At 41.7% G+C, this 26,008-nt stretch overlaps 1 long non-coding RNA gene across 2 annotated transcripts; it reads left to right on the top strand.

Annotated features, from left to right (window-relative positions):
- Positions 1-554: 554 nt before the first annotated feature.
- LOC117265695 (uncharacterized) lies at positions 555-25,495 on the top strand. Of its 2 annotated transcripts, none has more exons than XR_013492324.1 (5): positions 555-695; positions 16,899-19,300; positions 19,395-19,562; positions 23,960-24,640; positions 24,737-25,495. It is a non-coding gene; the product is annotated as an uncharacterized LOC117265695 (long non-coding RNA). The 2 variants fall into 2 exon arrangements; XR_013492323.1 differs by having other exon boundaries at positions 23,957-24,640.
- The last annotated feature ends 513 nt before the right edge of the window (positions 25,496-26,008 follow it).

Raw genomic sequence — 26,008 nt, 5'->3', positions numbered from 1 at the left:
GCATGATATGTAGCCGGCCACCCAGCAGTGTCAGGGGGGAAACATGGCGAGACAAGAACAAAAGATAAGGTGGCGAAAGTCCAAAGAAGGGTGGGTGGGAGAGGTGGTGGAGGGGTCCAACAATCATCAACTTTCACCTGGGAGGCTGGTGTTTGCCCTCTGTAAGCTTGTAAAGCCAAACCCTGCTCTTTTTTCCCAAACCCAACCACATACTTTTGTTACCTTAACCCAACCACGCTGGCAAAACATGACCATGTGCATTTGTTGATGAAGGAAAAAAAACCCTTGACAATGGAACAGTCCTTAAAGTTCATTCTCATTGAGGGCAAATATCCGCGTGGATTATTCTCGTGGGAAAAAATAAAAGCTGATTTCATGGGTTCTTATGGAAGTTTGCACACCGGGGCGGAACTCTCGTGTGGTGAAAAAAGTTTCTGCCCAGACTTTGACCCCTGCGGAATTTGCCGGCAGAACTACACAGCTGGGCCAATGAAATTGTTTGTTTATAGTGACGTCGCGCAGACCTGGAAGAGTCCAAAATCCAGTCAGGCAGGACAGTATGGGAGAAAGGTTGATAAACCTCGTTTCACAGCACTCCGTCCTTTTTGATAAAAGATGGGATGATTTTATGAACAATAAATTAAAGGACAACGTCTGGCAGTCCATTGTCCAGCTGGGTGGCTACGGTGAGAGTGGTAAGTGCTAAAGAAAGTTGATGTTGACGCTTGTTAAACGTTAGCTAGCTAGTGCTAGGGTTAGTAATAAATGGCAATAATGTCATCGTCGCTGCTGCTGCTGCTACTCTTGTCCATGTTCACCCACACCCGTTCACACTGCGCAGACTTGGAACACAACAACGCGAAATTCCGCACCGTGTTTGTACCGCGCCTGTGTGAATGGTTTAAATGCGGAAAAGCGCTGTGCGAATATTTCGCAAATCCGTCCCGCCTTTCCGCATCGCAGCAGTGAGAATGAACTTTGATGGGATTTGATGACGTAGCGTCCTTGAAATTCAGCCATTTAAGGATCCATCCTTGACTTTGAGAAACACCCATGGCATCCCAGAATGTCAACAACCCAGTGTACCTTGCATGTCATATGTGTATGAGGAAAGTCTATGACCAAACGTCGATATGTGACGAGGTTGCCTAACCATAACCAGCTGTTTTTTGTTTTTTTTTTGGCCTAAACAGCACCATAAGTTGAGCACTGTTTTGTAAATTTGTAAAGAATTGTAAAGTTTCAACATATCCACTACATAACAGCAAACAATGTGACATTTCTGTAATTTGCATAAACGCACAATTTATTCATTTTATTCTGGCGAGTGGGTTAAGTATGTGCTACAGAAATGGAACACAACAATATTTTCTCATGAACCTCTTGTGAACCAGTATTTACTGAAGCCATGCAGACAAATTTGGGTTTAAGTTTCCAGGTTTTGATCTCTCAAAGCCATTTTTTCAAATAGTGTCATTTATTATCTGTTTATAAAGCAGCATCCACTTATTGGTGCTCATACAACATTTTATCCTCTTACAACTGCACTGTAGTCTCTTATAAATAATGTATTCCATTCAGCTTTGTCAAACTGGGGTGGAGGCAGAAATGCACAAATCAAAAGTATCTGCATGACCAGATACTAGGGGTAAGTGATATAATTTGTAATATGGGATCTTTACAGTTTATGCCAATCTGTATCTGCGTAAATACTGTACACCACTTTCACATCCGCAAACTAGAATATTGGCAACAGCTAAAGCACGCCTGCTGTACACTCTGTTTGACAGAGGATTGTGAGGTTGGGATTTGGAAAGTGTGTTGCTTTCAAAACCAACTAAACTAAACATTTGTTTGGGAGGGCTGCATCATGTAAACAAATCTCTTCTCCTCTCGTTGAATGGATCAACTCAACAAAATGTAATTCCATGGCTTGCACTGCAAACTAGCACGCTGTCAGCTATAATACCCAGTGTGCATTCAGTCGCACTTGTGCTCTGATTGGACAATCAACAAATCACACCGAGAGTGTGCTCATGGCGTGTGAAGAGGATAGAAAGGCTCTTGAAAGTTCGAAATGAGCTGGTTGTTGCAGAGCAGTATGTCTGATTACACACACAGACGATTAGCATTTTTATTAAGATAATTATTATTTTGATGTTACTTTTAATTATGCAAACTAGGGATGTTTCTAGTGGTGTCTGGGGTACACGTGAAAATCAGAGCTGGCAGGAAGTTAGATGTCAGTTTGATGCGAGCAGTTGATGTCGCCACCTCAAAGACTGAGTTAAGAGACATGTCTGTCTGCTGACTTGACTGTCGTTCTATTTACAGCCAGTTACATATTCATGTGATTTTTATTTAGACCTTCCAGTCAAAAATGTGTTTCTTTTTTCTTATGTTTATGTCTAAAATGTCAGACCTTGACGATACTGACTTGTATCTGAGCAAAGTTTGTCACTAGAGCGGTGTTTTCACATTTGTCTACCGATGGGGGCAATATCTGTACACTTCCCTAAAATCTGAGATTCAAATGCACAGTGGGCAAGCTAGATTATGTGTGCCACTAATACGGAAGCCAATCACTGTCTAATATGCAACACTTTTCAATCGGCGAACAGACTATGACACAACAAAGAAACCTCCACCACAGAGCGGACTTATTACACATAATATAAAAATCTGAGCATAACAATATTTATCTTTCCGCAAACTTTGCTCAGACCTCCACTATATAATCACATAATAACAATATTCCAATGTAAACACATGTAAAGACACTGTGACATCATGGCAGATATTATTGTAGGCTTTACAACCACTAACGCTGTGTCAGCCACTGCGGGTTACAAGCTAACAAGCTAATGCTGTGTCTCAAATCCCGCACTTCTGTACTTACACTTAATATTTTGAGTGCATGAGTGCGTTCACACTGCGAAGTATGGAAAAATGCAGTGCACTATGAGTACCCAGATGGTGCACTTAAAACAGTCAAGAAATTGAGTGTGGAACTATGGACACTTTTCGCCCTCAATGGTCGCCATCTTGGCTACGTAGCAGAAGGGGAGGGAACACTTTTCAAACTGGAAATAGTGGCCGAGGGCTGTGCGACCGTTAATGTTGGTGCATTGTACAAATTCATGTGTTTTTTGCACGAAGCACCACGATACTGTTGTCAGATATATTGATGCTAATGCTAGTTCACTAACTAGCTAATTTGCGGTCATCACTTCCAGTAGGTGCACAACGGCCGTGTTTGGTTTGAGACAACACTACTCTGTCGAAATTTGCGCACTACCCCAATATGTACATAGTGCACATAGTATACTACATGGAAGTGTACTAAGGGAAGTATGTGATTTGAGACACACCTTAACAAACCACATGAGCAAATGCAAGATGCTAACTACACTTACCATTCCGATACCTCTGCGAATCACTAACTTTGGTGCACAACAGACTCCTTATTCGAGTCTGGGGCTGACTGAGACTCAAAGGCTGCACTCACACCACATCAGGCGTTGCAATGATTAGCAGTAGGATTACCAGTAGGACTGTGTGGCCCATTTGTGTGGGACTGAAGGGTGAAGACCAACTATTGAAAGCCAGTCTCTCCATCTAAGCAACTATTTGTCATCTGTACATTTGTTTATGTTGGCTTTGTCTTAGGCAGCCTCAGCAGAGAGAAAAAGCTGCTATCAGGGTGGTTTGGATCTTTAATGGTTCTCTTGGCCTTATTTTTGCAGCGCCTGGTGTAAACATCCTTTAGGTAGGGTAGAGCAGCACCTATGTTGAGCTGAACAAATCACTCTTTGCAGAGCCTTGCGGTCTTGTTCAGTGTTGTTTCAGTACCAAGCAGTGATGTTCCCTGTCGTGACACTCTTGATGGTGCAGGAGTAGAAATTCCTCAGTGTTTGAGGGGATACCTGGAATTTCCTCAGCCTCTGCCTTGCCTTTCTTGCCACTGAGACAGTATGTGATATCACAACTTGGCTCAAGGCTGGACAAAGGCCACACATGAGTTGTAACTTACTATGTTTATTTTATTATTATTACTTTTTTAAGTTTATTTTGCATAACTAAAACGGAGTCCTACAGCCTGCCAAAGGACAACTGAATTTCCCCGATGACCTGACTCCGCCCACCAGGCTCCTGAAGGGAAAGGCAAAGCAGAGAGGGTTGTCACAGTGGCACCCAAGTCAGGCCCTTTGATATTAAGGGTTGAGTATCTCAAATATTTTATTGTTTCAAGTTTTTGTCATAGGCTACTGTACTTTTTCAGCACCCCCTTCAACATCAGCAACGTTGCTGAGACGCACTACCCACATTGAAATGAATGGGACGACTGACGTTTTCACCACAACATCTGGTTTGGTCTGAAACATGTATGGCAGTATCTTTCTGGTGTTTACTCTAACGCTAGCTATGTCAATGCACACTGTTCTTTCACTGTTCAACCTAGAGCTACTCTCACATGATCAGACCTGTCTCCACACTGTGTTTTTCGCGTTTTGCCCACACTGGAGAAGGTGGAAAGGGAATATCGCAAGCAGTGGTGGTGGGTTGAACAGGAGGCCAGATCTAGAATTTTTTTTTTTTTTTTTTAAATTTTTTTAATTTTTTTGTTAGAGGGTTGTCTCTGGGATGCCAGAGATCACGGTATAGCCTCCTGAAGGTGTTGTGGGACCAACTAGACGAACACCGATGAAGGGAGGTTCCCACCTGATGACCCCAAAGACGTGTTAGTTATCTCTGCTCACTGGTCTACATAGGTAAGCTGTGCCATAGGCTATTTTCACTATTTTCACACAAGTTTCTTGTGTTTATTTCAAACATATTATGTTACATTGAATGGATACATTAAAACTTAACGTTTCTTTAACAACACTGTGGTTAATGTGTGCTTTGTTTTGGCACAAAAACCTTTTGAGTATGATTAGAAAAAGATCATATTTGAGCTTAAAACACAGTTTTGGTGGCACAATCACAGCTGGAGAAGCTATTGATGTGTCAGTAAGAAAAAATACTTTTTTGTGTCACTACCCCTGGTGGAAAAAAAGCACCAGGTTGCTTAAAAAGACCCATGTTTGGTGACTAAAAAGCAGCTAGAAACATTAAAATGAAATGCTAAAACTGGATTTGTTGTTTGTTAGTATCAAACAGTGGTCTGCAGCTTGGCAGGTGTCTTGCAGAGGTGACACATAGTCCTCCACAGTCTGCATTTTGTTCAACCAATCTCATCCACAAAATTGACTTGCACAAAAACGTTAACAACTGAAACAAAATTGCAGGATGTCACAAAATCAATCAAACTGACGTTCAATGAAAAACTGGCCTTCCCTTTATCCTAAAAACCTCGACAGTATTTTTGGAGGTCTTGCCAAAATAGTCTGTCACACAAGATCCGCTCGACAAGTCAGTTGCCTTCAGAAACACCAGTCAATTAGCTGATGTCTGATAATGATGATATGCATGGATCATCACCCCTTCATTCGCCTCTCCTCCTGGTGCACCTACATACTTATTGTTAACTGGTGAGCATGTCCTTATTATGTTAGATTCAATTAGCAAAACGCCTGGCACCAAAATAAATACTTATGATGGGATGTCTTTAAGCCCGCATATGGTCTCTGACAGTGACGCAAAACGCTTTCTCTCTTTTGAAGGTGGGAATAGACAGAAAGAAAGGTGAGGTGTTTGATGAAACAACTGCTTTAATTGTCATTTTACACAGACCACACTCTAATCCGGGAGGTGAAAACCATTAAAATAGATCTCAGCTGTCACTCATGATCTTGTCTTATAAATGGGCCTTTAATGTTCAAATCATTCAGATTGAAACGTAGCAAAGCAATTCAATTTAATGGCGTATGTTACAGTTTTTAAACGTGTGCACGGAAAAATGGAAATATCAAAGTAATCCCAGTCATTTCCTTGGATTCGTGCTCGTCTCAAGTGACATGGAAATGCCTCAGTGCATGAAAGCACAATCTATTTGAGATTCAGTGCTTACTAAGTAGATTCCGATCACATGCTCAGAACAGTGCAGTGGTTAAATATACTCCTGCATGTTGTGCAATATGCTAATTGAACACTATGGTTCAATTTCTTTTTACTCAGCATTCACCGCGCTGATCAATACGGGACATAATTGCAGCACTTTGTAAAATTGTTAAGAAAAATACAGCACTAATATCATTATCATTATGACTCACTGTACTTCTGCTTAGGGACCAGGATTTAAACCACACAGAGAACAGTCAGTGTCGCCCCTGTCTTCATGGTGAAATACACATATGTTTTCAGCCAGAGCTGGTCTTTTCAACAACATATTGTCTTTCATGACAAAATAAGTAAATCATTCATGCATATATAGTGTGGGCTTAATGTGCAAACAAGCAGATGCAGTTCAAAAAGAAGAGGAAACAACGAAACCTGAAGTGACACCAGAAAATGGGTCTTCATTTTTAATATGTAGATTTTTAAAAATGTGTTGCACACCCATACAATTCCCTTGATTTACATACCGCAGATTTTAATACACCACCGCCCATAAGAATGAATAAGCACTGCATGAATCATTCCAGAATAAAAGTTGGCAATAAGCACACACAGACATGCCAAGATACTTTCCCACTGGTTTCCAGACGAGCTGAACAAAATTACTAAGCATAATTCTGAGAGGAAGCAATACCAATTATAGAATATGTACAGCAGATTGTCAGTCATTAGATATAATGAGCTAACAAACCCTCTCAGTTTGAGTTGACTTGACTTGGAAAGTCTGAATGCATCGGCAGATGCTGAGGATGAATCCTGTAGATGCAGCCATCTATTAAATTGATTCTGATTCTTTTGTTCCGTTAATCACTTTCATTTCTGACGCACACAAACTAAATGAGGGATGCTTTGGTATATTTCACTACATCTCTTTTTAGACTTCTCATTATGTTTGATAAAAACACAGCATGAAGCTTAGAGAAAAACTGCGCACTGTTATATGTGTGATCTTTCATTGCAATTATTTGGTGATGTTTCCCATTTAGAGCACTGATTTACATTATTATTGTGTTCACATGTGCATTGTGATCACTGTGTGTATCCTGCATTCCTTCTGAGGCTTGGTTATGAATATCCTCAGAAATTGATGTAGCAGGCACATGAAAGGTGGATGCAGAATATAACTCTGCAGGAACCGGAACACGATTGAGGACAGTTTGAAGGGAAATTAATAGCTAGTTAGTTCGACTAATACATTGTTGATCATTTCAGATGCTGAAGGACAGCATGCAGGAATAGTCAGTTAAGGTTTGTAAATTGCCAGCAAAAATGAAAGTAAAAGCCAGCTGTAGACTTAAAGCGTTTCTCAATACCAAGTACGCCAAGTTTGGATTTGCACACTTGGGAGTTCGGACTCGGCAAGTTCGACTCGGGAGTACAAACTCCCAAGGACGGCTGCCATTGCCACTGGTCTGTGAGAAATGCATTCTGGGATACCTGGCTGTCAAAAGTCCACACAAGTCACCTCCCGATGCATCCCCGATGGAATGGGCAGAGCAAGTTCACATCCAGGCATTTGGACTGCACTTGGCTGGATGCAGACTTTGGATCGGGACAGTACTTGGGCTGTGACTGATGATGTTTCACAAGTCCGCAAGAACACAAGTACAGGCAAGAACGCAGATTGAGAAACGCCTTTAGTCTTGTTTTGGAGCGAGCTTTCTCCGCTTGGCATTTCGGCTTGCTGTATATCTTTTTTATTTCAGCCCTGTGCCTGTGATTTTCATAGCTTGGTCTTGGGTTCATGCTGCTAATGATCTGACACCTGGTCACAACCATTTACAGTATAAAAGATAAAAAGATGGACAACACCAGTGGCATAAGGTATTTATGATGGGCCCCAGTGCAACTGCACTGTCTGAATTCCTGCCCCTGGACAACACGTCTCCAGTTACTTGGACAAATACAATAGACTTGGACTAAACTACAAAAAGGAAATCAAAATATCCCAGATCCAGCCACTGCCATCTTGCGCAGTAGCAATCGCTACAGTCCTAAGTTCCCGACCATACAACCATCCAGCCAAACATGAGGATGATTGCAAGCACACCAGTTAGCGCATATAGCTGTCAATCATGGCGTCAATCCCCTGTTTCATAGCATCAGATAATTACATTAAATCAAAATTATCAGAAGAACAAACTCTGGAAAAACATCACTGTGAATAAAACTACCTAAAATGACAGAAACAAAACAAAACTGATGGTTACTTTGATCTTTTAGTTTAGCACAAATCTCATTCGTTTAACATGGAGGAGGCGGGGCTTATGAGCTTGGCTTGGCTTCACTTTTGGGGAGCTGTCATGTCACCTATCTTTATCATACTATCTATGGTCCCAACCTCACTGGCGCTAAGCAAGGAACATGATTGAGAGAAATTATTTACATTTACATTTACAAAATCTTGTATAGCACCTTTAATTGTTACTAGAGATATGAATGATTTCACACAAACTGTAAAAAGAATCACAAGTGTGTTCCTTAAAAAAAAAAAAAAAAAAAAGTACAATGGGGCAACTAAAGCTGGTCCAAAATCTTCTCTGACCTCTGACTGACACCATGTTTCTCAGATGATTAACTAAAAAAATCTAAATTTAATTCGTCTAATACTTGGAGTATGAGCAAATCCCTGCAAAACTAACGACTTTCCCATTCACCTACTTTGTATTTGGTGCTAATTAGTGCTAATGTTAGCATGCTAACAGACCAAATCAAGATCGTGAGCATGGTAAACATTACATCTGCTAAATATCAGCATGTTAGCATTAACTCATTGTCATTGCGAGCATAAATCTCAGGGTTGGCATGTGATGCACATTTTCACCTTCAGTCTCACGCTCTCACACTACCCAACAGTTCTCAAACCAAAACACCGCAATGGCTCCAGCTCCTGCCACATATGTAAGCTACATACTATTTAAAGCCTGATGGTGAATTAATTCCAGATATGTGCATGTGACTAATATGTGTGCCTGCGCGGGTGATTCAGCCTATGGCATCCAAATCTCACTCCAGCCAGGTGCCCAAAGTTGGTAGCCCTGGCATGATAGCATCGCTGTGCTTAATTACAGCTTCACAGAGCTGCTAGCATGTCTGTAGACTGCCAGTTAAGTTTAATAGCACGTATGTTGGTTTGGAATTGTTCCTTTAGGACACATTGAAAAGCAGAGATAGTTGATAATAAGCTCCACTCAGGAGCACTTGGGAGACAGACAGACATCAGGGATTTGTAAATCTGTGAACACCCAACCCCCCCTCCCCTCCCCTCCAAGCCAGTGACCGAGTCAGACATGTCGCAGACAGACAGAAAAGACTTTGTCAACTAATCTTCCCTTTGCGCCCGCTCAATTCCACAGCATGTGATTTTCTAAAAAGAATGACTTGATCTCAACTTGTCACAGCTCCCGTGCACATCTTCTTACCTTAAGTGAACAGTAAGGACCCATGAGGAATGAAACGAAATGCCAAGCTCCTTAATTTTCTAAAAAGGATGAGCCGCTGCTGGGCTGTCGTTCATGCATTTCATGGCAATCAACATACAGTCTTGTGGTGTGCCTGCCTGGGTTGAATCACATTTAAATTTAAACTGTGGCCTAATTTGAATTCTATTTGAGCTATTTAAAGGGGAGTGTCAATAGAAAGTAAGTTTTTTTGTCACACACAGCACTGTCCAGATTGTGAAGCGTTGGTAAATGACACAGAATGGGAGATGTAAGAATTTGGCAACGTAGATGGTTAAGGAGGTGTGATAAAATATTCTCACTATAATCATAAATGCGATACTCCTGCTCTGTTTGTCAGCAGAATCATAATCTGCATCAAACTGAATTCAGTAGTGTGTGTGTGTGTGTGTGTGTGTGTGTGTGTGTGTGTGTGTGAAGAGTAGTGGAGAGAGGTGTGTGTGTGTGTGTTAGTGAGAAAAACGGAGGCAGGGAGTGGCGGACATGCATTAGTATCCGTGGGTTAAAAAATCACAAAAGAAGCACTGAGTCGAAGAAGGGTTCATGCACTGAGCTATAAGTGAGCTAATTCTGTACAGATCAAACTGGGTCATCTGGCAAATGTGAAGTTGTAACTTTCAGGCAGATTGTCCTTTTTCTGAAATAGAAGAGTAAAAAGGAGAAATCAAGTCCTCTCAGCCTTACTGCCCTAAATGCTTCCACTATCTTTTTCCCATTACTTAGGTCACACCTTTCTTTCTTGGCCCTGTAATTGTCTTTACTCTCAAACATCATTTCCTCTGCTTCCAATTTAAAAAGGGAATATGATTTTAAACATTAACACCAGTGTAAATGTCACAGCGAAGAAAATAATCCTGATGGTGGACAAGAGGTGTGATCAGGGTTGTCGGGAGATGATCACAGTTCAGGTCAGAGTTTGAAAGATGTGGGCTTTTAATTAGCAGGCAGGGAGAGTCTGATGAAAAGACATTATTGACTTGCATTAGAGGAAATCTAGGTCCCACTGTTTTTTGAGCCAGTGACTAATAATAGACTAATAGACAACAAGCTGGACTGGATTGGACTGTGTACAAGAATGACCTGAGCTGACTCTACTTTCTGTGAATTTACTTAATCCTCTTCATTCCCTATGGAACATACGGCCACGACTATCTGCTCCCATCTGATCCTATCCTGTGCAGCATGTTGTGCCTTACCTCAAGTTAGATTAGCAGTTTTCAATTCCGAGGTCACAGTTCTCTGTCAGGTTGTTTTTGGCCTCCCTTGTTGTCTCTTTCCAGGTGGAGTCCATCTCAAGGCTACTTCAGAAGTGCCGTCCTGGTCCATTCTGAGGACATGTCTGAGCCACTGGAGCTGTCTGTGTTTATTTCCAGCACTGCATTTTGACAGTTGTGTTTTTGGTCCTCATTGGAGATCTTTTTTGGCCAAAAGATGCGGCATATCTTTAAGAAACATCACTGTGAAAAGCATTAACCTTTTGAACTCTGCAATAGAAATGGTCCGCCAGTGCCCAGATTGGTATTTTTTCTAAACACCCCATAAATTATTTGGATTATGTACATTATTTAGTTTTTGAAATATACTCCTCAACCATTGGTTTCATGCCATAGGTAACTTAACGTAATGACATCATCACGAGCATACAACATACAGAGACAGAAGACAGAAGACTTAGCTTCCGGCTGCAAAAAGAATGAATGTTCTAGCTGTTATCTATCGAGCCATTATCCTCCATTGCTGTCCTCGGGACGTCCGTTTTCAAAGGGTTAATCTTTTTTCATGTCACTCTCAAACACTTGCTAGTATTCTGAGCCATAGAACTGATTTAACCTTGCTGTTATAAATTAGGATCTTGGATTTAGGGCTGTACTGCTTTAACTTCTAGGTGGTTTGAATGCACGCAAATACACTATGAGATTTCCTGAGCCTCATGCTGATGTCTTCATCGCATGCATTGCCCTCACAGAGGACACTTACTAAATGAGTTAACTCCTCAACATAAATGAGTTATCATCCACAATGATTGGTGCATCACTTGGATTTTGGAGATATTTATGTTCAACCCCATCTGTCTGGCAAATCTGTTAATCTTATCCGTCTTCTCTTGCAGGTGAGTATGATTTGTGGAGAGCATAGCCAGGTCATCATCATAATTAAGATCTTCTAGCGAGGTGAATAGTCCAGTGGATGCCTCCGGGCTTGTCTGAGGTGGTTTTTTGCATGGCCAGTTGATGGCAATCAGGAATCATTTAGTGAGGTTGTCATTAATGATGACACTACATGTTAAAATTGATGATTAAAAAAAATGAAAGCCTCCAACTTTGTGTGAAAGCTCTGGTCATTCAGTGTCTGCAGTATAATAAAGATGCTGTACCAGTCTAGAAGCCAGTGCCATCTTCTTTTCCATCATGTGCTGAGGCTGCAGGGTGAGGGCAGATGACGCCAACAGAATCAACAAGCTCAACTGGCTTTGTCCTGGAGGTGGAGCTTGATTCTTTGGTGGTGGTGTCAGGGAGAAAGACGCTGTGCAAGCTGTAAAGCATCATCTTCAACATGTACTGGTCACACCAACCTGTTCTCATTCCAAGGGCATCAAATATGGCAGCTTGGTCTGCTGCCCTTGGTTTCTGATCCCGTCTGTGATAATGTAGTACAGAAGAAAGTCCAAGTGGCGTGGTAGGTAGGGATCATGGATGGGTCAAACACACAGTGGATTTTCACCCATGAGACCAGTTCCATGTGAAACCAAAAGTCAACTTGAGTTTTTTTTTTTTTTTAACCATACAACATAGTTACTACCCTCACTCATGAACAAGACCCTGAGATTCTTAAACTCCCTCGCTTGAGGCAGTAAATCTCTCCCAACCCAGAGGGGGCAATCCACCATTTTCCGGCAGAGAACCATGGCCTCCGTTTTGGAGCTGCTGACTCTCATCCCAACTGTTTCACACTCACCTGCAAACCTCCCCAGTGCCCGCTGGAGGTCACAGTGTGATGAAGCCTACAGAACCACATCATCTGCAAAATCGATCTATGTTTCAATCCTCACCTATGGTCATGAGCTATGGGTAGTGACCGAAAGAATGAGGGTGCAGATACAGGCGGCCGAAATGAGTTTCCTTGGAGATAGGGTGAGGAGCACAGACATCTGGAGGGAGCTCAGAGTAGAGCCGCTGCTCCTTCGCAATGAAAGGGGTCAGTTGAGGTGGTTTGGGCATCTGATCAGGATGCCTCCTGTGTTTCGGGCACATCCAACTGGTAGGAGGCCCCGGGGCAGACCCAGAACACGATGGGGGGATTACATATCTCGTCTTGCCTGGGAACGCCTTAGGGTCCCCAGGAGGAGCTGGAAAGTGTCACTGGGGAGAAGGGCGCCTGGGGCTCTTTGCTTGGCCTGCTGGTCCCGTGACCCGGCCCCGGACAAGCGGATGAAAATGGATGGAACGTATAACTGACGTACTTCATGCGACATAGTTGTCTAGTAACAAACATAAAAAACACTGTTACTGTTACATGTAACCAACGGAAATTAACACCTAAACGGAACTGTCCAAAACTGGGAGGGGTACCAAGAGCGTTAAAGTCTGAAGCACAGGGCCACTGACCAAGCTGCTGTATTTGATGAGAGTGAGAACGTGTTGGTCACACACAGGAGCCCCTTCAGGGGCAGATTGTTACCACCATGTTGCAGCACAGAACGCCACAGGAGATCCTTTCTTCCTGTGTCTATCAGACTCTACCACTCATCTACCACTTGCAGAGAGATGGACAGCAGAGACAGGAGTGCTGAGGTGGCTCCAGCCTCCTTTCAGCTGTGCTCTTTTCAGCTCTGTTTGCACCTTATCATCAACCTCTTTATATTTATGACACTTACTATTAAGCTGTTTATATTTCTGGCATTGTGTACATTTGGTATTTTATCTTAATTGCTTACATTAAGTTTTATTTGCAGTCTATTAGTACTCTTTCCTACTTTGTACTGCAACTTCTGCAGAGCAATTTAGTTCACTTCTTTTACAAACATGAACATATAACATCAGAATACTTTTAAAGATGCAATAAACACATAAATCATTTTAAACATAAGGGCTTTTGCATCTAATTCCCGTTAATTAAAAAAAGCCCTGCATTATGCTTTCCCACGTTCTTGTGTTCTTGTGGGGGTATGAAAATGTGTGTTTCATTTATTCAGAATGTTAATGAATGTGCACAAATCTGGCTCAAATATGAATGGTGAAATTAATGTGAGATTGAGCACACTCTGACCACAAGCTTTGCAACGCTTTTACTAAAAACGATCAATAATGGCTAAAATCACATAGCTGCTATGAAAGCGAGATGCTAATGACCTCTTGGATTACGTCAACACTGATTCAAATGGACCGATGGCGGCTCAGTTTACACTGCTGCATCTTAATAATTGAAGAGTAAAATATTAGACTGTCTGCAGATGAGCATTACAGTGCTTGATATATTAACATGCAGAATATATATGTGGTTTAGATGCTCTCATTTAATGAAGTTGGCGGGCAAGTTTTTCCTGGGAAATGAAGCCATGCCAGCAGTCTGTCTGGGAGCCTGGAGACCATCTCTTACCTGGAAGACTCAGCTACAGGACAAAACTGCTGGCAAAGAAAAACATACTGCATAAATGATGGCCACATGAATCCTCCTACACGAGCTCTGACAGTTGGACAGTTTGGCTTCTTTTTCCCCGCACACATAGAAATCTAATCTGACATAGGGGGTTTGTTTGGTAGGTGAGCAGCGGAGTGGCAGGTCATAGATAAGAGAATTTATGCATGGACAAGATTAGAAATTCATCTTATGGCTGTGTCCCCTCAACATGGACCTGCATGATAGCACAGCTAATCCCACAAGGAGCAGATAGGCGGAGGAAACAAGAAATCTGGCTTCATTTGCGCATAGCCTCTATGTATGAAATGAGGGGGCTGGTGGTATTTTGGATGGGTCAGAAAATACTGTTGTTGTTAAATTGTGTTGCATTGTTCCAAATCAGCTACACAAGAGCACTCATCTGATCCCTGTTCTTCACCAGTGTTGTTACTTTATTTAATTGGCAGCTATACTTACTAGTAACTTTTCAGATCGAGCTTTAACAAACAAAACGTGTGATCAGAATATAAAATATGTCTGCCGTAGATTTATTAACTAGCATTTAAAATGAGATCTACCTCAAATTACATTTAAGTGCATCACTAATAATGGCCCGTTCTGATAAAGGAATACTTGTACTTTGGATAATTCAAGTACTATATTTAGATCCTTTAAACTGTGAATGCAAGACTTTCACTTTAGTAAATGATTTGAATGCAGCTTCCACAACTGCTCAACACTCAGTCCCATGTTCCACCTGACACAAGTCCCACAAGGCTGGAGGTACATGCTGTATAAGTGCATTGCAAATGAGAAAGAGCTGAAGAAGGCTCGAGAGATAGAGGGAGCACAATAAGAGAAAGAAAGAGTGCTTTTAGACATGAAGTACATTAAGGGATAAAGAGAGTACATTTAGAGATACAGAGAATACATGCAGAGATAGAGAAGGTGCAATTGAAGACAGAGAGAATACATTTAGAGATAGAGTAGAGATAGCAAGATAGCACCATTTAGAGATGCTTTCAGACATAGTAGACATTTAGGGTGAGAAAAAAAGAGTACATGTATAAAGAGTGTCTTTAGAGATAGAGTACAATCATAGATAGAGAGTACATTTAAAGATAGAGATACCGAGTACATTTAAGCCCCGTTTCCACCAAGCAGTCTGGTTCAGTTCAGTTCAGCTCCATTCATTTTTTGTCACATCTCTGTTGGGGGACCTCGCACACTGATCCAGTAGTAAAACGTGGAGCTAGAAACACTGCAGTCAATTAACTGTGGCTGGTGTTGAAGCTTATATAACCACTATTAATACAATGGCAAGTTTCACATACATTAGTAAACGATGACTATAAAATAAAAGGATGTTTCGCTGCCTCTAGCAGCTGCTGTGGACTGAGAAAAAAATAATTTCATTTGCGGGGCAGACCACTGGCAACTTTTAAGGTGGAACATGTACATGTAATGAACTCAATGCATAAGTCAGGGGTGTAAATGTAGACAGTGCAGGCAGTGTGGTCGCATTCTTGGCCCTTATGAGTGATTGCCAACTTGTATATATGTATATGTGTTGAAAGAAGAACTCAGTGCCATTTGCTGTACATGCCCTTGAAAAAGGCAAACCAATCATTAAACTGTTAAAATTAGTAAATCAAATTAATATTTTTTTTTATTTTCTTTGGTATTTTTTGTCATATACAGATATGCAATGATGACTAGTAGTTAATGTGTATGTTGTATGTAAGTTTTTGGTGGAAACAGGGTGTTAGAGATACAAGGTACACTGAGAGATAGAGAGCACATATACTGATAGATTTCTTTGGAGATACAGCTTATAGTGAGAGATAGACAGAGTACATTTAGGGTGCTTTCAGACCTAGAGTTGTCTTTCTTTGGTCTGAATCAGGGACTCATTTTGTTACAAAGTTGCATAATTGCCTAGAGTTGGTTCGTGTTCTCACGGTAGCATTTACAAGCACAAGAAAGGCTGCTCATGATTGGTCAGAATATTCATGCGGGAAAAATCCAGGAAGTAAACAAAACGTTGAAGAAGAGTACACTTGCAAGATAAATGTGACACTTTCTAATGTCACAATGCAGGAACAACTACGCAGGTTGATTTTAGCGCTGCTCATCGTGGACTATATTGCTGTCATTGTTCATTTTAGTCAAACCATACAGTTTGAAAACGAGGCGCGGCTCCAACTAGAAAACAATGTTTTGATGCATTGGATGTGCTGAATGTGCATATTAAGGCAGTACAGGAGGAGGCGCACATTAATAATCCTCCAGGACTGTAACATGCTTATGTTTAACCCAAACAATGTTTGGGTTAAGGTCGGGACATGTTCTCACCGAGACCACCTATTCAACAAGGTCTCGGTCATGGGGCGCACTTGGGGGGCAAAGGAACTTGAGTTTGACTGAACCAAACCAAACAGGGCAGGTGTGAAAGTACCCATAGAGATAGAGAGTATATTTAGATCTAGAGCATCTTTAAAGATACAGAGTACATTAAGAGATAGAGAGTACATAAAAAGAAAGAGAGAATACATTTACAGATAGAGAATGCATTAAGAGACAGAGATAGTACTTAGAGAGAGATAGAAGGTGCAGAAAGTAGAAAGTATATGGCTCAAATGTGAATTAAAAAGTAAGGCTGGACCTAAATATTTTACTATTCTGATATTAGTCAATTTTGTAGGTATTCAGTTTTCAAATCTGGAACTCAGATATTTTTTGTTTTTTCATCCATGCCAGGTGCTGTCTCGTATTCGGAGCCCAGTATCGTCAGTATTTATGTAAGTCTGTAATGTATCCATGAAAATTGTCACAAGCCGTTATGTCACAAAGAGTACATAGCTAGGACCTCCTTCAACCAAACCCCTTGGAATTACAAACACAAGGTGATTTGTTAATTTTGAATGTTAATGCGTCACAGATGCAGGACGTGTACCTTGCAACATCACTGTTTATACATTTAGCCTCAGGAGGGAACCATGACCTCAGACTTGGAGGTGCTTCCCCTCATCACGACTGCATCACACTCCAGTGCACATCAAAGATCACGGTCCAGTGAAGCCCGACAGACCCAATTAACCCCAATCACTTAAGTTTCACTATAAATAATCGAGGGTGCTAGCTGACGAAACCGCAATTGTCATACAAAATGATAACTGTAGCTGTGGAGTGCTTATCTCACTTTCCTCAGTGTTAAAATCACTGATGAAGCCTGCTGCTAAAAGCCTGGGTCCCATTTGAGTCTTTACACCCAGCGCTTTCTGGCTTTTAAAGAGTTGTGTTTGGGATGATGACTTGCTGGCACACACTGAAATGCTGCAGCAGCTACACTCACTCATCATGTCATCCACCTCGGCACGAGTGTGCCTCTTATGTGCTTTGTTGCCCCTGAGTCGTCCAAAATTAAACACATGGAACTGAAAAATTGAACAGGCTCTAAAAGCTCACTAACAAATGTTGTAGTTCAGTATTTAATCAAATGCTCCATCTATTTGGACAAATCCCCCTTTGTGCTGTTGTGAAAGTAAATGTAAAGAAACAGAAAGGAGAGGAGTTGATGGATGGATGGGTTTGCTGTTTAGGACCCTGGCTGTGGATTGCATTAGTTGATGGTGATTGTGATCAGCAGTTGAAGCTATGAAACCATGAGAAGACTCTAACTGCAGATCAATAGAAAACAATGTCTTGCCCATAGTATCCTGGATTGCCTTTTTTCCTCATTGCCCTCTTTGCGGTTTTACTTTAAGGTTCATAAAGAGGCTGAAGTAATAGACATCAGGTTTGTCTATCTCTGAAATACAGTATACACCGAGCAGGAAGTAGAGCTCAGCAATTAATGGAAGTGCAGCTTTATGAAGCTTTTACTTTTACACTGACTCCCAGTCCATGTACTTCAGATGACTTGTAGGACTCAATAATGGTGCTGAGAGTTGTTAACTCTCTCTACAGCAAAGTGTTTAGCCGTGTTACCCTTACCAAGACATGATGGTCTGCTTTTGTTAAGAGCAAAGTTTTCCTATAGGACAAGCTGTCGGACACTAAACACAACTGAAGAAATGCTTGAGGAAGTTGCATTAAAGGTAGTGCAGAATACAAGGCATTCAGAGACTTGGAATTGCTGTACAACACAACAGATCTCAGACTTAGATTATTCCAGCTGAGGAGATATGTGACTGGAGTAAATGGTCCACTGCCTCCCCTCCTTCACCATCCCGGCATCTCATTGGATTCTGCTCTTCTCTCATCTCCAAGGAGCTCCGGCTACAAGCACATCCTGTTTATGGCTACAATGAAATCAGATATGTTTGAAAACTGTCATAGTCTGAGATGGCTCACAAGGAGGTCAAGACCAGCCACTCAAAGTATGACTGGTCATTATGGTTGCCCCGAAAACAGTTCCAGTGAACGGGTCCTCCCCAGATCTGCTCTACTCATAAATCTACCTCTTGGTTAGTAACATTAGCTGTAACATCAGCCTCCTGGCTATCGCTCACCTCTTTGGTCTTTCTGGGGGCAGCTTTTTGAGCTGACTGTCATTCATTGCATTATTATTTGAGTTTAAAGCCCTTTCCAACACACACCTATTTTCTTCTCACTTCTTTTCCTGGGTCCCGATTTATATGCAGGTCCAGGTCCTGGCATATGGTTATAATAGTTTGTAAATGTGTAGAAATTATGTGTGGTTTGTTACGCCCCACCCTTGGGGAACCCTATGGGGTGAACAAAACTCCAACACTGACACAAAATAACCACATAAGACATCTTTAAAACATTCAAATCCATGGGATTTATTAACAAATAAACAAACAAACAAGACAACAAAAATCCCATGCTGACAGGCAGCAGGACCAGCAGTCCCCACACCAGAGGCCTCTCCTTTGCTGCAGGCACAGGAGCTCTTCAGCACCTCCTCCATGCCAGGTGCAATGCACCTCGTTAACTAATGCAGCACACCTGGGCAGATCTACAATGGATGGAAAAGGGACAGCAGTACAGAACGCATACACAGCCTAAATAAAATCCTTACCCTTGATACAACTTGTAAAGTGTGGATGACCCGACATGACTTCAGCCAAATGACCTGACGTGACCCGGACCAATTGTTCTCAGAACTGGTTGTCTGCATAACAGGAAGCAACAACGTAAGTAATGGAAATTAACTACATTACCTACAATGCTTGTTTGTCAAACACTATAAATTATCATGATGTCCCAATTCTTTGGCTTTTTCTTTAGATTAAAAGACCCTGAAATATGCGACTCTATGTCTGAGCCTCGCACGTTTTAAGTCTTGTTTATGCGACAACATAATTGGAACTGTCGACAGGATGGCCCTGGAAATGACATCCAGTTTGCTGTGTCTCTTCACTCTGAGCGAGGAGCACACTGTGGCCACATAAAAAGGTAGGATTTGTTTTTATCTTTAATTCTTTATGTGACCTCGCCAGAGTCTGGGGAGATGCAATGACTGATGTCAGAATTTCCCCCCTTGATTGTACCTTGATTCCAGTTTCTGATACCTGTATTAACCCTAATTGAGTTAAAGAGAGAAAACATTTGACTAAATGTCTAAAAAAATTGATTAAAATGTAATGACTTTTCATAGACTAAAACTAGACTAAAACAACGAATAAATATTTTCATCTAAAGACTAACATTATGTTCACATGTGTGCGCTCGCGTAAAAAAATAGAGCTGGATGTCCTGTGTAAACAATCTGGAGTGCAACTGAACAAGCCCAGTTGCTTAACAGGGGTGACGAAAGGACGCAGACAGGTCTACATGAAAAATCAATGCCCTTTGCGTCCACTGAGAAGCTTTCCCCTTTTCAACCCCTATGGGCGGCCCTGCAAACACAGCTTCTGTGCTGAGTCAAGAGTTTTTACCACATCAAAATCCCCTGGATTGGACAGTCCTGGCCATAGTGGTTTAGTCTTTACCAGGCTAGATCTCATGTTAAACTTGAAAGTGCATCTAAATTTCAGTAATGTAATGAACTCGCTTATGATCCACCCTCAAACTTTTGAGTTTCAAGAAACACATTGCCACTGAATACTGAAATTTGTTGAAAACAGTGGCGCTACCTGCGGAGTTAACAAAACGAAACTGTGGACTCTGTTAAAATAGCATTAAAAGCTTGTGTTTCTCAAGAGATTTTAACGTTGCTTCACTTCTCCAGCAGGTAGGTAGAAATCATGTGTCTAGACAAAGAAGAAAGTAAACAATTCAAGTTTAACTCTCACTGGATTTGTATAAACAGACTATCCTGTGTTTACCTAAAGCTAAGAAGAAATTTGCATTGGTATTTTGTAAATTGCAGACAGAAGTAATTCCCATGTGTGTTCTCTGCAGTTCTTACAAATAATTGCACATTCAGGTAAAATTAGTCCCATGTGGAGGAGCTTTTATGTTGTGATTATGCTTTTCTTTTTATTATCATAACTGTTTCATAAGTTAATAGTGTACTTTTAACCCACATCGTGCTCTGACAAATCATCTCATTACGATTTAAAAGTGAAGAAGAAAAGCACAGATTGGGGCTGAAGAGAGGAAAAGGTGCTGAATTACACCCGATGACTTTGGGCACCAATTAAATGAGATTCCGTGCAAACAATGTGGGCGCGCTGGACATGGTGCTCCGCAGAGAGACAGTGAAACTGAGATTTCAAAGGTACTCCTGGAGGGATGCAGGGAACTAAGAGTGGAGAAGAAAAGAAGAAAGCTATAGAGAAAGTGGTGATTTGAGTACATTATGAAAGAAACGGGGGCTGGAGCCTATTTAAAGCACATCTTAGGGGTGTTTTTTTCCCGTTTTCAACAGGGACTGTGGCAGAGCATCATCAGGGGATGCCTGGAGGAGGCAAATACACCCGCATGTGTATTTGTAAATGTGTATTCTTTCAAATACCAAATGCGAAGCCTTTTTATAGTTATGCTTAGCAACATTTTTCTCTACTCATGCATTTTATTTTCAAGAATTAGACAGAAAAGAAAATGGTGACACCATTCTTGCTGTCCTGTTCACAAAATTATAATTCAGTTGAATCACATGTGCCCCCTTTTTTTCTCTTTAATATGCAAAAAGTGCCTTGCAAGAACATCTTCCTCAAAATCTGCTTATTTTTAAGGCAGTGGGAGACATTTTAAAGCAGGTGCTGTAAACTGAGCTCGGAGATTGATTTTTGGATAATTGCAGATCGTGGCGAGCTGTAAGGTTGCAATGAATATGAGAGGTTTGACATGAGAACCAGCTCCACTTACTGTACAAATTGGTTCTTTCTTTTCTGAGCTGCAGTGAGAACAATATGCACCTAAAAGGAGTTCTCACAGTCTGGAGTTGGCAATAGACAGTTTTCTTTCTGATGGACCAAAGGTTCACTCTTGGTTTCATCCGTGAATGAGTGTAAATCCCAGGAGGAAGCAGATCCAGATGTTCACATGTTCTCAGATGTCTCTCAGTGAGGAATCACTATAAAATGGTGTTCAGACTAAAATACAGCGTGAATTTTGGGGGGCATTGTATTGAAGCATGCACATAATGTCAGTGCAAATTCACTGTAGACGGTGCGAGCAGATGCGTACGGAAGCCAAAAATGGTCATGCTTGCACCTATTACTTTTTAATGCCATTATCTCAAGATAAGGAGTATTATTTCTTCATCTCTACATAACAAAGCTTATCGTGATAACGTGTTCTTTAGTAATGTCGATTCCCACGAAAACACAGGATATCATGGGGACCTTGAAAAATATGAGCGTCTGGTTCGTTTGATCACATTTGATTTCAGTCTTCAAGATCACTGTCATGACTTTCGAGGGAAATTCATAAATGATTCATAACTCCTCATGTGTTAGACTTTGATTGAAGTACAGTCTGATGTGTTGATCAATAATGGTTACTCCTTGATCTGACATTTTCATCTGAACATCTGAAAGCAGTAGCTACAGTAGTCAAGGCCCCATTTGTGCATGCCTGCATAGTACTCCTGGTTGCTGATAAACATAACTAGCCTAGTAACAGGAAACTAAAAAACACTCTTGAGATGAAACATCTCTTTTTCAAGGGTGTCCTGGCCAAGACAGGCAGCAGTGTAAAGCCCTTTTTAAATAGGAATTGTGCAAATTTGCAGGAAAGCCCAATCAGTCTTCTTTCAGCATTGGCGTGAGCAATTAACAAAACGTGTAGCTCAGCGTGTGACGTAAACAGTAACGTGGGAGGGAAGCCGCAGCTGGTCAGTCCTTTGGTAATTCTCTCATAAGTTGGCCCGTTGTTCACCGTCCCCGTCATCTGACGGTTAATGGCCTCTTCGTTTGTGAGGGCGAGGAGGGTGCCCAATTCCTTGTCTCTCCAGTTGCTCATCTTTACTGTAGTGTCTGTCAGGTTTGCGTTTCCCTCTTGCTACTAGTACTAGCTGCTCATTCCTGCTATCAGCTGTTAGTCCACCGCCAGTGGGTCACACGTGCGGCGTCATCAACAGCTCCTTCCACAAGTCATCAACAGCCCCTTCTGTGGCAGAAGGGCGCCTCGGGTTGCTACTGTAGACCTGTTTTTGGCTGCTATTTAAAGACCCAGAACAAACAGGCTGACAGTTACTGCAAAATCCGATTATCAGAACTAAACAGATTAAACTGCAATGAAAAAGTGAGTTGTTTAATTACACAAACTTCCTCCTTGCCAGATTGATAACAGGTGTTAATACCCAGTTCAGAATTTTTCGCCACACTCCCTGAGCCTGTGGTGGAGTTAGGTTTTAAAGAGTGGGTACAGTGCTGTGATGGCAGCAAGGTCAAGAGAAGCAACCTGGAGCCTTCAGTGGGACGTAAAAAGCACCAGGCAGAGGAAAAAGTGTAGATACTCCAAATAATAATAATAATAATAATAACAACATTCCTAATCTGTGTCAAAAAAGAAATGTATTTCCATGTTTAAACGTGGCTCAAAACTAATGAAAATATTAGAGTCCATATGGGTGTTTTACAAGTTTATACATTTAACATTCACTATTCCTCACTTCTGTTAAAGGCTATGTTGTGTAGGAGCTCAATAATCAGGGTGCCCAGTGTAGTATATGACATATTGTAGATTCTGTAGATTATTTATTTCACCTCACTAAATCATTCAACCATCTCTGAACTTCTTGTTTTGTCACTATTTGTTGGTAAAAAATGACACAAAGTGTTGTCTGCTTTTGTGCAGGAGGTTTTTATAAGTTTAGTTTTTTTTTAAATAAATAGTAATATTGATACATATTTAAACATTTGTATGATTACACCGGACTGACGAGCTTTTGCCAATGGATTATTAGGAGCTGAAAAACTAGACTATTTGTTTATCACACTGCAACATTTCTAACTGTTGTAACTTTCTAACATCATAAGACACTGAGAGAGACATAGGCATTTTTGAGCAAATTCAACTGAAGCCAATTTAATAATATAGCAACAGATCACAAAAATGATCTCTGAACACTAATCAAAAACCAACAAATTTCCACATTTCCCACCACAAGCAAGCACTGTGGCAACGGCGGCAAGGAATAACTGCCTTTTAACAGGCAGAAACATCGAGCAGAACCAGGCTCTGTGGTGGGCGGGCGTCTGCCTCAACCGGTTGGTTTAAAGAGAGGGGAGGAAGAGGAAGTGGGGGAGGGGGGCTCGATCAGCTCCTGATGTATCTGGGAGTCGATGATATCCCATGGGGCCTGAAGAAGACCACAAAGCTTCAGTTTATCAACCCAGGCTACTATTACACAGCATTGTTACATGTTATCTGAATGGTTGTATTTACATGCTTTCCAGCAGGACCAGCAGAGTGCTGGTGATCCGGCACTGAAGTTGGCACCTAGGGAAGGTCAGCAACACGAGAGGATGTCAGGCTCCAGTCAGGCTCATTTAACAACATGCTGTTATAATCTCACAAGAGACATCAGATGCAGTGCAGAGGACTACTTTGTCAACTTTGATGGGAACTGAACAGGAAAGTTACTGTGATGTAAATGAGCCCAATAAGCAAGAGAGCTGTACAGTACTGTGTCTGACAATGTTCAGTATTCACAATGTAGTCTGACGTGTGTTTTAAATTCTCTATAAGCTGTCTAATTACATCTGAAACAGTTTGTGACATAAATATTTTTTCTATCCAAAATATAAAAGTGAAATGTCTGACAAGGTCGTCCCTGCAGTGTGGGCACTGTCTGCGGGCTGCAGGCCTCCTGGCTCTCTGTGACCTGCGTGCAGAAGGCTGCAATACACAGTCATGTTAGTATGAGGCTTCACAAGTACAGTAAATGCAACAAACAGTGTTAAATCACAAGAGACTCGACTCCACCCTGTTGGAACCGCCCACCTCCTGAGGTGATAGAAGCCCACCTCAAACCTCAGCCCTTCCTTTTCTCTCCTTCCCTCCAAAACCACCAGACAAAGAAAGCTGCCTGAAGTACCCTCCTTTTCTATAATGGTAAATTGTGGATGCATAAATGTGAAGTAAGTTAAGTTCATGGACCTTGATTTATTGTTAACATCTGTGTGAAGGTGGAAATTTATGTTTTATGACTTATCCTCTATGTTTATTCTGTGCAGGAAATCATCCACCACCCTTTGTTCCACTCTGCTCATCCTTGTAACCTCAAATAAATTGCCAAGAACAGACTGCCGGTTCCTGTGTTTAAATGTGCACACCACACTGGATGCTCCCCTGAACCACCGCCACATACAGCCTAGTTTTTTCATGGTCCTTCGAGCCGGAGCGAGCATCCATGCTGGGCGATGGATCCTGTTGGGAATAGAATGATGTTATGTGTTTTACTATAAGTTGTGTTTCACTATATAAGTTTTAGATGTGTGAACAATGAGAATACTGAGATGATTTCAGCTGATCTGAATGTGTTTGCTTTGCAGAAGTGGAGAAGTACAGGAGAGGAAGAGACATGAAGTCTGAGGAGCACATACCGCAATGCTTAGATAATTAGTTTCATATATGGTAAAAAGAATAGAAAGTGATATACAGATAGTAAGGTACAGCACGTGTAGGGAGTTGTGTTGTTCTCTTGTCTTTCAAAACAGGAACCACGCCCCCACCGCCAGCGGGAAGGAGTCAGATTAACACGAGGCAGGGGCGTGGTGTGGTGAAGGAGGAAGTGGAACTGCCAATGAGAAGAGGACAACGCCTTGCGTGCACAATGACACTCTGTTACGCTCAAATATACTGGGTCAGGGAAAGGACAGGAGGTCAGACTTCGTGAACTGACACACCTTTGTTGTTCGTCAGGGACGTGAAGTTGAGACCCAGAGCTCTGTAATTTTATTCCTTTACTGCTTAATAAACTACATTAACTGAGACCGAATATCTTCTCCTATTGCTTCATTAAAGAACACGCAGGACTGAGCTCACACATAGCACATTAGAGAGTAGGATGAGACTCTTAGTCCATCAATCCACAAGCTGTTCTGTCGCATGATGGGAGAGAGCATGGAGAAAGACCACAACGGGAGAGAATGCCCCCAAGGTACCTACAGGACTACCAGACTGAACTTTACGGCAGGCCTCCTCTGCAATCACTGCAACCAAGACAAAGAGCAGAGCCTGTCTCAGAGACCCCTGAAACTGACTTGTTAAGGGAAGAAGTTGCCCAACTTAAAGGTATGGTTCGAGACTTGATGGACAGAGTTCAGCAGTGTGAGCAGAGTCACTCGGAGGGAGATTTAGAAGAGGAATGTGATATAGAGCCCCAGGAGGCCCAACAAGCAGCATATGCATCTAACGACCCCCTACCTGCTGATAAAGGGCCTCAATGTGAGAAAGCCCAGTCTGAACCGAAACTATCTGAATCAGCGCCTGCTTTAAACCCTGGA

Source organism: Epinephelus lanceolatus, chromosome 11 (genome assembly GCF_041903045.1).
Source record: "Epinephelus lanceolatus isolate andai-2023 chromosome 11, ASM4190304v1, whole genome shotgun sequence".
Taxonomy (NCBI): Eukaryota; Metazoa; Chordata; class Actinopteri; order Perciformes; family Serranidae; genus Epinephelus; species Epinephelus lanceolatus.
This window is presented reverse-complemented; position numbering and strand designations above follow the sequence as displayed.